Below are 14080 nucleotides of genomic sequence, written 5' to 3'. Positions count from 1 at the left end.
CTCGAGTACTATAAGCGTAAAAGACTACATAAATCACAATACGATTTTTTGTCAGTTGGATTTCAATCAATCTCTTCCTCATATTTTGAGTTTAGAATGAGTCCTATTTTTCTATATAAATAAATGAAAAACTAATCATGCCAAAATACAAAACAAAGACAAGACCAATTGATAGTTTTTTGAGCGATGTGACCAAATCAAGAACCACAAAAACAATGATCAATGCCAATTCCCATAAATATAAATAAATTTACTAATTTCATTTAAGAATTTTATACCACCTCTACATATATTGTATATAAGAAAAGTAACTCTCTAGAAAATAGCTTGAATATATATCATAACAATCCCCTATTAAAACATACTGTGGTGAAACATTGGACAACATTAAATATAGAGAGTTATTTATATCTTACTGGAGCTGGATTGCTTGCATTCTCTCTCAAAGACTCTTTTTACTTCTTCAGTATCCCACATGATGCAACCTAAAGCTTGGCAGAGGAAGAAAATGACAATAGTGGAGCAAGGAAGAAATAAATAGAATAGTATTTCTTGTCCGATTTCTGACTCCTGGTTTTGTACTCTCTCCCAAGACCATCGCCTCAATTCTCCATCTCCCTTTGCCTTATGAACATCATCTACCCTTTATGCTTCCAGAGATGTCAATTTCCCGTTCCAAAGATCTCATAGTAATACAAACAGCCAAGTCGGGCAGTGATCATCAAGTTTGGCTTCACAGTTCACACCCACCAATTGCGTTTCTTTAACATTTCTTAGCCTATTGAGCAAATCGGATTGTGCGTATCCTACAATCATGGTATCCTATGATATCACATTTCTTTGAGGAATCTCAGATGAATTTCTTCAAGTCCTTTATATATCCACTCGCTCTGTTAACGCTTTTTCCTTTGTTTCTCCCGCTCCAAAGCTGCTTCCAAGTCACCTTTTCTCTCCTAGGCAATCTCTCTGTGTGTTTTTCTCTCTCTTTCTCATGCCTTCATTTGCATTTCCTCCACTTTGTTTATCCACGCTCTCCTCTTTCTAGACCATTAGTTCTGAATTCATCACATTCCATATCTGCAATCCCTTTACCCTGTTGATAATGGTCATTGATGCCCTCTTCATCTAGGCGCCCTCTCCTCTCTAAATTCATAAATCTATACAGCCTTAACCTTTTGTAATCGTCCATAACGTTCTGAAACCTCTCATCATTGGGTAACCTAGAGGAATGCTGGTAAAGGTTGCGGAGTCCCATAACTTCACGTGATACTCATGCTTTGTACCATACTCCCATTAATGCCTGCCCAGCAAACCCATAACGTAGCTCCGTGCTTCATTAAATTGGCATTGGCTGTCATTTTATTTACTGTTTTCATTTACATGTTTTCTTTTCCTCCATGGTGGGATGTCACAGACATCTTCGGGGAACACTGATCCGGGACAGAACAACAATAAAGTCTTCAGTCCTGGATGAGCAATACTTGTGAAAGAAACTAGTTACAGAATAACATGACCGTAAGAGAATTGAAGATGATTCCAGTAACACATCATATGCACTGTCACAACCCGCTCAAGCAGTAAAAAGAAAGTAGCACTCTGAATTACATGCCTTGTACAGCATAAGCAAGGGGAAAGTGCGTAGTGTTTCAATCTTTACCCTTTTCTTTGAAATGTTAAAAAGTTGTATGCAGGAAGAATTAGCTCATCAAATACACACAGTTGATGTCTACGTTTGACAATTGAAAGAAAGTGTCATAGAATGACAACTCTTCACGAAGCATCTAATGTGAATCATATTTTACTAATTTTTTGCCTCGTCAGAGTTACTTAACTGCATAGTATTCTGTCACCAGTAATCCCCACAAGAACACTTTCCGTTTTTAAAATGATGAAATCGACTGACATCCCCTAATACAATTTCGCGTCCCACAGTTTGGGAAATGAACTTTGTAACAACATGGCAGTCATCACGCACTCTAAGATTCTTCACAACTCGAATAGGTGTCCCAGGAGGTGTATTTTTAAGCGCAAAAGCAATAACTAGCTTCTCACTATGGTAGATATGTTTCCATTCATACTCATTGTCATCGTCTTTCAACACACTGTTTTTGGGAGACACGTACCCTAGAACCTCCATCTGACCAATCAGTGTCTCCAATGTCTGAGATATCTCATTTGCCTGTGGATGCGATAGATCATCTGCCATAGATGAATGAACTCTGTTTTGGACCTTAGTCCAACTACACCCTGGTTCTTTTTTAACTCCTCTCTCCTTCATCAATTTCCTCACTTTTGCAACATTGTCCCAACTTTAAGCTTCAGCGTACATATGAGAGAGAAGTATATAAGGTCCAGCATTGTGTGGTTCCAACTCAAAAGGGTGATTCGTTGCCCTTTCACCTATTTTCGCATTCCTATGAGTCCTGCAGGCACCCAGCAATGCCCCCCATATAGCTGCATCAGGTTCAAATGGCATGTTATTGATGAAGGCTTCCGCCTCATCCGGATAACCAGCTTGGCCAAAAAGATCAACCATACAAGCATAGTGCTCCAAATCTAGCGTAATATTGATCTTTAGACATAGAATTAAAGTAATAGCGGCCTTCCTCAATAAGGCCTGCATGACTACATGCAGTCAGTACACCAATAAATGTTACCTGGTCTGGTTTTGTGCCTGATCTAAGGATTTTTTCAAAGACTTCAATTGAATCTTTTGCACGCCCATTTCGAGCATAGCCTAAGATCATTGAACTCCAAGATACCGTACTTCGCAAAGTCATTTTGTCAAAAACTTGGCGTGCATCGTCTACACTACCACATTTTGCATAAATTTCAACAAGAGCACTACTCACAAATATATCATTCTCAAGTCCATATTTGCAAATATAACTATGTACCTGCTTCCCGAGTTCTAACGCACTCAAACAAGCACATGAACTGAGTACACAGGCAAACGTAGAACGATCGGGTTTCAACTCTGCACAATACATTTGTCTAAACAACTTAAAGTTTCTTCACTGCAACCATTTTGGGAATATCCTGAAATCATTGTATTCCACGAAACCAGATTTCGTTCAGGCATTTTGTCAAACATTCTTCGTGCATCCCCTGTTCTCTTGCATTTAGAGTACATGTCGACAACAGAACTAGCCGTAAAGACTTCACCCTGAAATCCAAATTCCACGGCATGGGCATGAATCTACGTGTCGTGTTCAACAACTTCTAAGCTAACACAAGCCTGAAGAATTCTACGAAAGGTGAACTAGCTCGGCTTAATGTTTTCACTTCGCATTTTCCATTGCATTCTATGAAACCCCATCTCTTTCCGGCATTTTTTCAAACAGTTGGCGTGCATCCTTAATATTCCCATTCTTCACATAGCCCGCAATCAAATTGTTCCATGAAGAAACGTCTCGAAAATTCATTTTCTCAAACACTTGTTGTGTACCCACAATGCTCACATATTTAGAATCCATGTCAATTAACCAATTATTTAAAAATATGCCCGCTCTGAATCCAGTTCTGATCATGTGGGAATGAATTATCTTACCTTTTGATAAAGATTTTGAGCTGATGCACTCTTGCAACCGTTGCGTATATATGGAGTCAATGGTTTCTCCACGGATATTTCCGCTCTTTATCAGTATTTAGCTGTATGCGTAAAACATTTAACATTTTGCTATAATCCCTTCAATTCTAACACCTTCTCTGTGACGGACTAAATTCTGCTCTGCCGGCAGCGAGAAAACCCTAGGTTGGCAATTTGGGTTGCCTTTATGTCTGTTCTTCAACGAGGGTTAGAAAAAATGGGACAGGCTAATTTCTAACATAAAGAAAAGTACTGAAGACAAAACAAAGTCAATTTTTTTTTTCCTGATTCAGGAAAACGTAGTGATTTTTTCACAAATTTTTTGTTGTTTTTTATTACGAATTATAAAGATAATGAATATCAAATGCTGAAATTTTCAAAAAAACTCCATGGTGTTTTCAATCTTTTGAAAATTGGTCAACTCAACTGTACAGTTTTGATAGGGATAGCCATGTGGAAAAAAAATTAAGTATTTTGTGCATAAATACCTTAGTACTCTTTGGAAGGATTCTTCTAGAGATACAACAATAAATGCAATTCACACGGGTTTCATGTGTATCTTTTGCTTCTTTTGTAGCGATGGCGAATCTTAACACATTTTTAAATTGGTTTGTAGGACTTTTAATGATGAGTGCAACTCTACAAAAGAGAAATTTAAGTTTAACAAATGTCACAAAGTGGCTAGTACTTTTTAGCAATATAGTAATTTGTTTTAGCAGTATAATAATTTATTTTATAATAAATTTTTATTTATTTAATTTGAGGTTAGTGTAGTAATAATTGTAGTTGAATTAGTAAAATCCTAACTATAAAGCAATGTTTAATTGTAACTAGTCCTAAGAATAATTTAATTGAAATGCTATTTAGATTATTTGAATGGTTGAATTTATATGATTTTTAAAAATTTACAAAATCAATATTTTATATGAATTATATTGTATAATGTATAACAATTTTAATTATTTTACTATATAATAATAATATCGTAAAATAAATAAATGTAAGAATAGTATATTGTTTGTGATATAATGTTTTATAAATTGAGGGTGCTTTCCCTCTTTAGTCTATTCAATGACTTATTTTTATGAATCTTATAAAATTGAAAGTGTTTTTCAATTTGTAACATTAATTTAAATTGTACTTTAGTTTCCTTAAATATTTAAATAGATAAAAGGTTAATGAGAGGAACAACCATTCACCAAATTGTGTAACTATTCACCAAGTAAATAGCACTCAACAATCTCACAATAGATATAATAAAATATATTTACCAAAGATGAGAAAAATGTCCAATATATCATATAAGAAAATAATAATTTTTCATATTATAAATATAATTTAATACTAGTACAAATAACCACTTCATTTTCCTCATTAAAAAGGTAAGCTATTCTCTTAGTTGAAAATTGGTGAATTTTGAAATATCTATTTTTCAAATAATATTCAAAACAAAACTATCTAAGTGTAAGAGTCCATAGCAATGATGAGTCACCGGTATACTAAATTTTATTCTCAATGGCCCAAACAACCCTTAAATATTGTTCAACTTGATTTGATTTTTCTAGTTTCGCTTTTATCTTAACAAAAATAATAATGTTTATATTATGGTAATTAGCACTATAATGTTGGGAAGTGCATTAAAAGTTGGCTGAATATTTGGAGGGACATAGTGCTTGTGGGAAATTCGTGTATAAGACCCTAATTTTTTTAGCAAATCAATAGTACCAAATGATGGATAAAAAAAACCATTACAAGTTTGAATCCATACATCCAATTTATCATAAAAAACAAGTTGCAAACTTTTCATAAAAAGCTTTTCTTCTATAATAATATTGACTAAGGAGGTAGGATCAACAAGACAACCACAAGTAGGTTTCTCAGCAATCTTAGCATAAATATGAAGGGGACCATCGGGAGCTTTAATAGTCTCAAGATCATCAAAGGTAATAAAAAGTTCCTGGGGTAATTTTTTCTTAGGTTGTTGTCAAGGTTTAGGCTTCGATTTAGGTTTAGGTTTCAGTTGATATAAAACTCAAACTTGAGATTGAAGTGGAGGTTGAGATTGAGGCAGAGATATAATTTGAACCACATGCTCCACTTGATTAATAACATGATTAAGATCATTCATCTTTGAATCATACATAATATCCATAGAAGATGGCTAAGCAATAATATTAGTATCATGTGTAGGTAAAGGATTCGTATAGATTTACAAATTTTGATTGGGAGGACAAACAGACTTATTCCCACTACCATCAAAATTATCAATGGATAAACCATTAGAATCAATTAAGTCCTGGACCATATATTTTAAAGAATAAAATTTCTTAGTATCATAACCATTCTGGTGATGATATTGACAAAAAGATTTCAGATCAAAAGATTTAGCCACCATTGTAGTAGGTAAAAGAGGACGAATACAAGGTAAAGAAATAATATTAGCAGTTAACAACCTATTCATAATAGAATGTAAAGATTCAGAGAGGAGTAACCGTATGATTCAATAAAAAAGTAGTGGATGTAGAAGTGGCATTGTTTGATGCAACAACAACTTGATCAACAACTAGATTTGCTTGTTTACTTATCTTGACATTATTGTTAAATTTTTGAACTTTATTTGGATTAGGAGTAGCATCACTTTTATCAATAGGAATAGGAGCCATTAGAATGGTGCTCTCAAATTGACTCGCTTGTAATTGATAATGATGAAGCATCACACAAAGTTGTTGAAAAGAAGTAAATTCAGTAAGAAAAATCGTATCTCTAATATCCTTTTTGCAAATTTGAAATAAACATACATTGAATATCAATATTAGGAACATGATAGGAAATCTAAGCATGCAAATGCTTAAATCTACCAATAAATTCAATCAATTTTTCCTTAGAATTTTGTTTACAATGCATCAAATTAGTCAAAGACACTTGTGAGCAAATGTTGTTTTGAAATTGTTGAATAAAAGCATTAGCAAGTTGAGGAAATGAATGAATAGAATAAGAAGTTAAAGAATAAAACCACTGTAAGGCCTTGTCATGAAAATTTTGAGTAAATAACTTTTCTCAAATCATATGATCATGAGCATAATCACTACAAAGGATTTGAAATGTTTGAACATGATGAACAAGGTCTCCGCTACCATTATAATTCTCAAGATGAGGCATATCGACTTGCTGAGGAATGGGAGTACAAATAATATCCCAAGAAAAAGGACTTCCCATGTCACAAGTAGGGATAATAAACTTGTTTTGAGTCAAGGATGCAAGTTGTTTTTGTAAAGATGGCATTGTTTGATCAAAATTGATAATTGTAGAATCATGAGAAGAAATAGAAGGAATAGCAACATTAGATACACTAGGTAAAGTGTAAGAAGTTGTAGGAATATAAAACACAACTAGTGGAACACTAGGAACTACAGTTGGCATATGAGTAGAATAAGTAAAAGGAATAGTATCATAAGAAGGTTGTGAAGTAGGAAGGGACATAGGAGGAACATGCATAGGAATAGAGGGAATTGTCATAGTCACCGAAGGAGTATAGGTAGGAACACTACGGAAAGCAATAGAAAAAGGTTTGACACTAGTGATAGGAGGAAACAACCCTAAATCTTGAGCTTCCTGAGCTAAAGGTTTAACATTGGAATGTACAAGGTGAGTAATACGATGCAAGAGATTAAAACCTTGGTCACTATCACAAAGAAGTTTTATTAGGAGCCTCTATAGCTTTTAGAATAGAATCTTGATTATGGTTTTCTTGAAGAAGCCAATTATCCATTCTATCAAGTTCATTTGAAATTTTTTGGAATTGTTTAGGAGGAACTCTTAAAGCATCATCCATAAGAGGAGTTTTGATCCATAAGGGGATTAGAATTAGGAAGAATCAAAGCTTCATTCAAAGTCCTAAGGAAAGGAGAAGAAGACTCAGGCTCAAAAGTACCCATAAGTCTACAACTGCGTCTAACCCTAAGATTAGAAGTAGGACTGGAAGTAATAAAGCTCATATAAACCAATGCAATATAGATGAACTACAATATTTTTTTTTTTTTGAAAGAGATTTTGCAATTTTTGTGTATTTTTGAATTTAAAATGCAAGAGCATAAACTAAATCTAATCTTAATGCAAGAAAAGACCTAATAACACTAAAGGAAATATAGCACCACAAAGCACAATAGGGCATCTAATTCCACAAAAGAAAAGTTGGTAAGCATGCTGGGTTCACAAAAATGAATAGAAAGAAAATAGAAACCTCATCTACAACCCTAATTTCGAAAAGGAATGATCCAGATTTATTAAGCACAAGAAAGTGTTCAATGCAGAAATGGATCAAGTGATAGAAAATAGGGAGAAAGGAAGTTATATGATCTTTTTATTGTGGGGGGAGTATGTGCTTAAATCCTAAAATAGGTAAAAGAGAAATACTAACCTTGAATTTGGAAAATATTATTTTTTGATGTCTGTATGTAGTTTCTAGAAAATCTACAACCTGTTCTGGACCGAAAATGTCGAGACATAGAAAACCCAAAAATGTTTTTTTTTTTTTGAAGGGATGTCAACCTTGACCTTGTTGGCGGGGCACAATCTTACCTGGGGCACAATTGTACCCTGAAAACTTGACCTTGACCTGCATTGCTCCGGTGGAATTTTTGTTTGCGGATCCTACAAGTTCAATGAAAAGGGTATCTAAATTTTCTTTCCAATTCATTGTTCCACACATGTATCTACAAGAAAAATAGTTTTTTTTTTAGATGGGGAGCTTGCCTCAGTCAAACCCTAGTTTGGAATTAACCTTGAAATATAATTGCAACAATATATGCATAAACAAAGTAAATGGAACTATTCACTTAGCTTATGTGGAAATCCTTATGGAGGATTCAAATCCTTGAATCCACAAGTACGGGTGCTCCAAAAATATGTAGAGATGTATGTAGGATGTCTTAAATCAATGTCATTAGATCTTCAACACCAATCTTGAATGTATCTTTGCATAGAAGAAGACTTGGATGAATGTCGATGAAATCGTCAACAAGAGGGCTCCATAGACATTGAATCCTTCAATAGCTAACAATGGATCTCCTTGATGAATTGGATGCTTGAACACTTGAACACTTGATAGAAATTCACTTCATGTAGGTGGATGTACTTCATAAAGGGTAGCTCTTAGCTCATAGAAAATTAGATCGCTCGTGCATAGATTGTAGATAGGAACTTTTCTCATAGAATCGTGGATGTCAAAATGAGGGAAGCAGACTTACTTATATAGAGATCTAGGGCACTAACTCCTAGAGAAGGTTGATATAAGAGCATTAAACCCTATTTAACCTTAACCCCTATGAATGGACCTAGATCAAATATAATTTAAGAGTCTACCATTCTGAAACCCGAAATAACCGACCCAAAAGTAAGAAAAGAAACTTTCTGAAGCCCAAGATCCTAAAACTCCCAAGAATTAAAAATGGGACCTGGGGTCAGGGTTGTGGTCATCCTTGACCTAGGTTAGGGTCGAGATTGACCTTGACCCATAGGCCAAAGTCCTCAGAATAGTTTGTTAGAAATAGCCTAGAAATATAGAGAGAAAACCATAACAAAGGAAAACTATCAGATCCATGCAAAGACACATTCAAGTTGCTTGACATGATCCCAAACCACTTACTCAAAGGGCTAAATGCTCTTAATATGGAAGTGCTTCCATTTTAAGATGATACACAAACTACCTTCATAAATATGCATTTTTACATCACCTGAAAAGTTTCTAGACATCAAACACTAACCCTTGAGACTGACTAAATCTAAAATTACATATAGAATCAACCCGATACACCTTTGACACTTATTTTTGAAATTTTGGTCAGCCCAACTTCAAAAGGCCATAACTTTTGAACCGTTGCTCTTATTTTCTATTATAACCACTTTTTGGAGTCCTTAGCTTCTGATCTATAGGGTATTACATGCACAAGCTCTAGTTGACCCCATTTTGGAGCTCATCTAGGGTCTCTAAGGGCTTCAAAGATGAGATTGGTTTTTTTGTAAAAAATTTGCAAACCAAAAATCCACATTAAATCCATGAATACTCATGATATAGCACTGATCCTCAACTAGTAGGCTAATATATCCAAGATGAGCGTCCACCTATAAAATTAAGACTTTCTAAGCTCATATGATTGACGTTCTAAGTAGCAAGCCTTCACAACCAACAACTCTGCACTGAGACAACCCTTATTCAAGAAATAAAAGGGAAATATTTTTGGGTGATACAAGATTTCTCTTACAACCACCATGCTTCAACATCATGGATCTACATACTTGGTTAATGTGTGGACCTATGCCAAAGGCCACATAATACTATCTCATGTATTATGTTGTTGGAAATGCAAAGGAGTAACTAAAAGGGGAGGGGTGAATCATTTATTACAAAAACAAATTCAAGTCCCTTAAGATGTCAACACAACTTTAAAAGAAATCTTTTTTGAAACTCGGTTAACACTAAATTATTGTTACTCAGTTAACATTGAATATATTACTGTCACTTGGTTAACATTGAATATATTACTGTCATTAGTTAATAGTGAATATGAAAATCTAAGATATTAAATGTGATTAAACTTAATTAACTTAGTTGAAGAAACATAGAACATATATCATGAACACATGAGACACTAATTTAACATGAAACCCAATTTGAGAAAGTCACCAATTTCAACTAGTTATTGTTTTTCACTCTTCTGAAGTGATCCTTATTAGGAGCAACCATGTTAAAGGTTACAAAACACACTGTTAGGTGTGATCCCATTAGAGAATTTATCACACCATGTTAGGAGTGGCCTTGTTAGAGGTCTTTAGACAATTTAATTTAGAAATTCCACCTTGTTAGAAGATTTGCCAAATAGTTGTTAGGCTAACTCTCTTAGGAGATTTGATTCATTGCTACAATTATTATAGAGTAACAATGACTTGACCTGATTGCTAATGCAACTATCTTTATTGATTTATATCTTTGTTCTGGCTTGATTACTTGATCCTACTTGATCAAAATATTCTTTGTGGCTCAATCAACTTGGATATTATGTACTCTTGCAGATATCCTTCCAATTTGCTTCCTTAATTCATCTTCTTCAATTCCATACTTTAATCCTCAACTTGACCTTATACTTACATGATTTACCTTGTCAAGTCAGCTTGAATACACTTTCAATCAAACAATTTTCATCCCTTAAGTCAGCTATCATTAACCAATAAATCTACTAGACTCAATATCTTGACAGTCTGCTAATAAATAATTGAATACTCAGTTAACACAGGAAAACCCTGCGTTAATCAATCCAACTCGGTCAATACTGACTTCTTGCTAACTTTCCTTTGGTAACTGAGTGAACTCGATCAACACATGATCCATGCTAACTTTCCTTTGGTAACTAAGTAAACTTGGTCAACACAGGATCTACCCTCAATGCTTGAGTGAGCTCAGTCAATACTATCTTTGAACTTGGTTATAACTAGAATGCTTAGCATATAGAGGAACTACCTTCAATGCTCGAGTGATGTCAACAATCACTAACCAATTTGGTAAGGCTTGACATTTTGTGTAACATCAAAGACAACACACAATTGAACAATTATTTTCAACAATCTCCCTCTTTGGCATTGATGACAACACAAGATGTCATAGTACAATGAAATTTTAGAGAAAAATAAAGGTAAACATAATATCCTTAGTTTTATTATGATTCTCATCCATGAGAACTCCCTCTATCAGTGAGAACTCCCTTTAACATCAATCTCTCCTTCTGGAATGATTTTCTCTTACTGTAATTTCTCTTATATGACATCAATCTCTCCCTCTTTATTGATACAAAAATTATTTGATATGACAACAAACTCTCCCTCTTTGACATCTCATGCCAAAGACAAATTTCAATGTATATGTCATGTACTTAATGTATTGATTCATATGCAATCTGCTCTAACATAACTGCATCAAATTGATTGATCTTCAAATGCTCAGTTGATGTATTGCTAAACTTTGATTAGTGAAATTTAGATAGTGGAATGTACCCTAGCATACCTCTTAGATGCAAAATTACATCCCTAGGTAATCGCTTGGTGAATATTTCTGCAATTTGTTCTTTTGTATTCACATATTCCAATCTCACCTCTTTTTCTTGCACTAATTCTCTCAGAAAGTGATATTTTATTGCAATGTGCTTTGTCTTGGTATGCATGATTGGATTCTTGGAAATGTTAATTTCACTCATGTTATCACAGAAGATAACTGATGGATCCTTGATTTCTTCCTTCATACTTGACAACAGTTGTTTGAATAAAATGATGTTGGAACAATTGACTGCTACTCCAACATATTTTGCTTCTGTTGTAGACTGAGAGGTGCAATTTTTCTTCTTGCTTGTCCAAGAGACTAGCCTCTTTGCAAGAAAAGAATGTTCCACCACTAGTGTTTTTCCTTTCATCAATACTTCCTACCCAATCAACATCAGTGAAGGTTTTTAATTCAAGGTTTCCTCCTTTCTTATACCACAAACCATAGTCTTCAATACCTTTTAGATACCTCATAATTCTTATTATTTCTATTATATGATTTTCCTTTGGATTGGCAAGAAATATTGCCATTATACCAACTGCTAATGCAATATTAGGTCTTGTGTGTAGTACATACTGAAGTTTTCCAATCATTGATCTATATATAATTTGATCTACCCCTTTGGAATCATCATTTTTGGAAAGCTTATGTCTAGTAGACATAGGTGTTCCAATTGGTCTAGAATCCTCCATTCCAAATTTCTTCAATATCTCCTTATTGTACTTTGACTAAGTGATGTAGATGTCATCCTTCTTCTATTGAATTTGCTAGCCAACAAAGAATTTGACCTCTCCAAATATCAACATTTCAAATTCTTTACTCATTTCCTTGGAAAAATATTTTTGCAAGTCATCATATCCAATGAATAATATATCATCTATAAAGACTTCTGTCAACAATATCTTCTTTTGTGGTCCTTCCTTGATGTATAGAATTTTGTTGTCATTTGTTCTTTGAAAACCATTTTTTACCAAATAACTATGCAATCTTTCATACTAGGCTCTGGGGGCTTGTTTGAGACCATATAAAGCTTTGTGTCTTGTTTGAGCGGGGGGCCTTGAATTTCTCCAATTGGAGTCGTTTACTAGTTCTTCGAGCATTCTTCTTGCTCCTCCTCGTGTCTATATCTAAATCAATGAGGCTAGTTTTTACTTCAGAGGAAAGGGTTTTCTTGATTTTTTTGTGGCTTGAGCCAGGGCTAGGGTCCATAGAGATTTGGGGAGTGATAGTAGCCAGCAGGTTGACCAGAAGTGGTGGGTTTAAGGCAAGGTGGTAGTTGTAAAGTTTATTCATGAAACCTTGGTGGATGAGATAAAAGGGTTTACCCTCCTCTTTATTTTTTTGAGCCTTATATACATAGTCTTCCATGGAATTCAAAATAAGATATGAAAATAAATCTGATCTAGGTTCCTAAAATGGTTGAGAATGAGAAAATGGTAATAATATAGTACCTGGAACTAATCTTCAAGGGTAATATACCTCATTATGGTGTAGCAAATCACATCCCAAGGATTCAAAAAATCCTCTCTGGAAAACGAACATTCATTCAAATTGGCTCCTCATTAAATTTGAAGACTTCCTCATACTAGTTTCATCATTCACCCTGGCTTGCTTGTGCCAATTCTTTCCTTCTAGGGAAAACCCTCTAACCCTAGCAATAACCTCTTCCATGGTTCCAAATTCCATCCCATTGATATTCACTTTCCTATCATTCCATGAGTTGAAGAATTGCATCGAGATGTGCTCATCATGTTTTTCCATTCCTTCCATAAATGGTAGTAAACCAACTTCCCGAAGATAAATCATCACAACTTCACTCTCACAGATGCAAGCCTCAACTCCCACTAGTTCAATGTAGTCACTGGCATCCATTTCTCCACCCAACTTAACCACCAACTCCTAAGATTTTTTTGACATCTCCTTGTTGCAAGTTTGGCAGTCATAGTAGGTTAAATAAATTACACCCAGAATGAGAATGTCAAGGTAGAAAAAAATCATCATGAGACCCTTGAATTTGAGTTACTACACTTAAATACTTAAATGAAATGGTATATGGTTAAAATGTGGAATTTGGCTGATGGATATTAAGACCTTGTGGAGACTATTGAAGGATATTTCAAGAATGAAGAACCCCACTTTGAGATAAGTTCTAGTGAATGGCAGGTATTTCATCTTCTCAATAAAGAAATGAAATGTAAGAGGATTATGTTGCAAAATGACCAAGAAATTGATAAAGAGTTTGAACTTAGGGGGTGATTTTCTAGTAAGTCAAAATAATAGGACTTCAAATCTAAAGAGGATAATACAAATGAACCTTCTAAGAATATAATGATCTCCTTGATAATATATGTGCCTCCCCTATTCATAAACTAGGCAATATTCCATAGGACGAACCACACTACGCA

At 34.4% G+C, this 14080-nt stretch overlaps 1 pseudogene across 1 annotated transcript; it reads right to left on the bottom strand.

The window, feature by feature from the left end:
• Positions 1-237: 237 nt before the first annotated feature.
• Positions 238-13547, bottom strand: LOC149561525 (pentatricopeptide repeat-containing protein At2g03880, mitochondrial pseudogene; annotated as a pseudogene). Its single transcript, XR_016364240.1, has 2 exons — positions 13338-13547; positions 238-3635 (listed from the first exon to the last, which is right to left on the bottom strand). The product of XR_016364240.1 is annotated as a pentatricopeptide repeat-containing protein At2g03880, mitochondrial pseudogene (transcript).
• Positions 13548-14080: the final 533 nt, after the last annotated feature.

Source organism: Cupressus sempervirens, chromosome 4, assembly GCF_028749045.1.
Source record: "Cupressus sempervirens isolate cs-2001-9-10 chromosome 4, ASM2874904v1, whole genome shotgun sequence".
Classification (NCBI taxonomy): domain Eukaryota; kingdom Viridiplantae; phylum Streptophyta; class Pinopsida; order Cupressales; family Cupressaceae; genus Cupressus; species Cupressus sempervirens.
The sequence above is the reverse complement of the archived record's forward strand: the minus strand, read 5'-3'. Positions and strand labels throughout refer to the sequence as shown.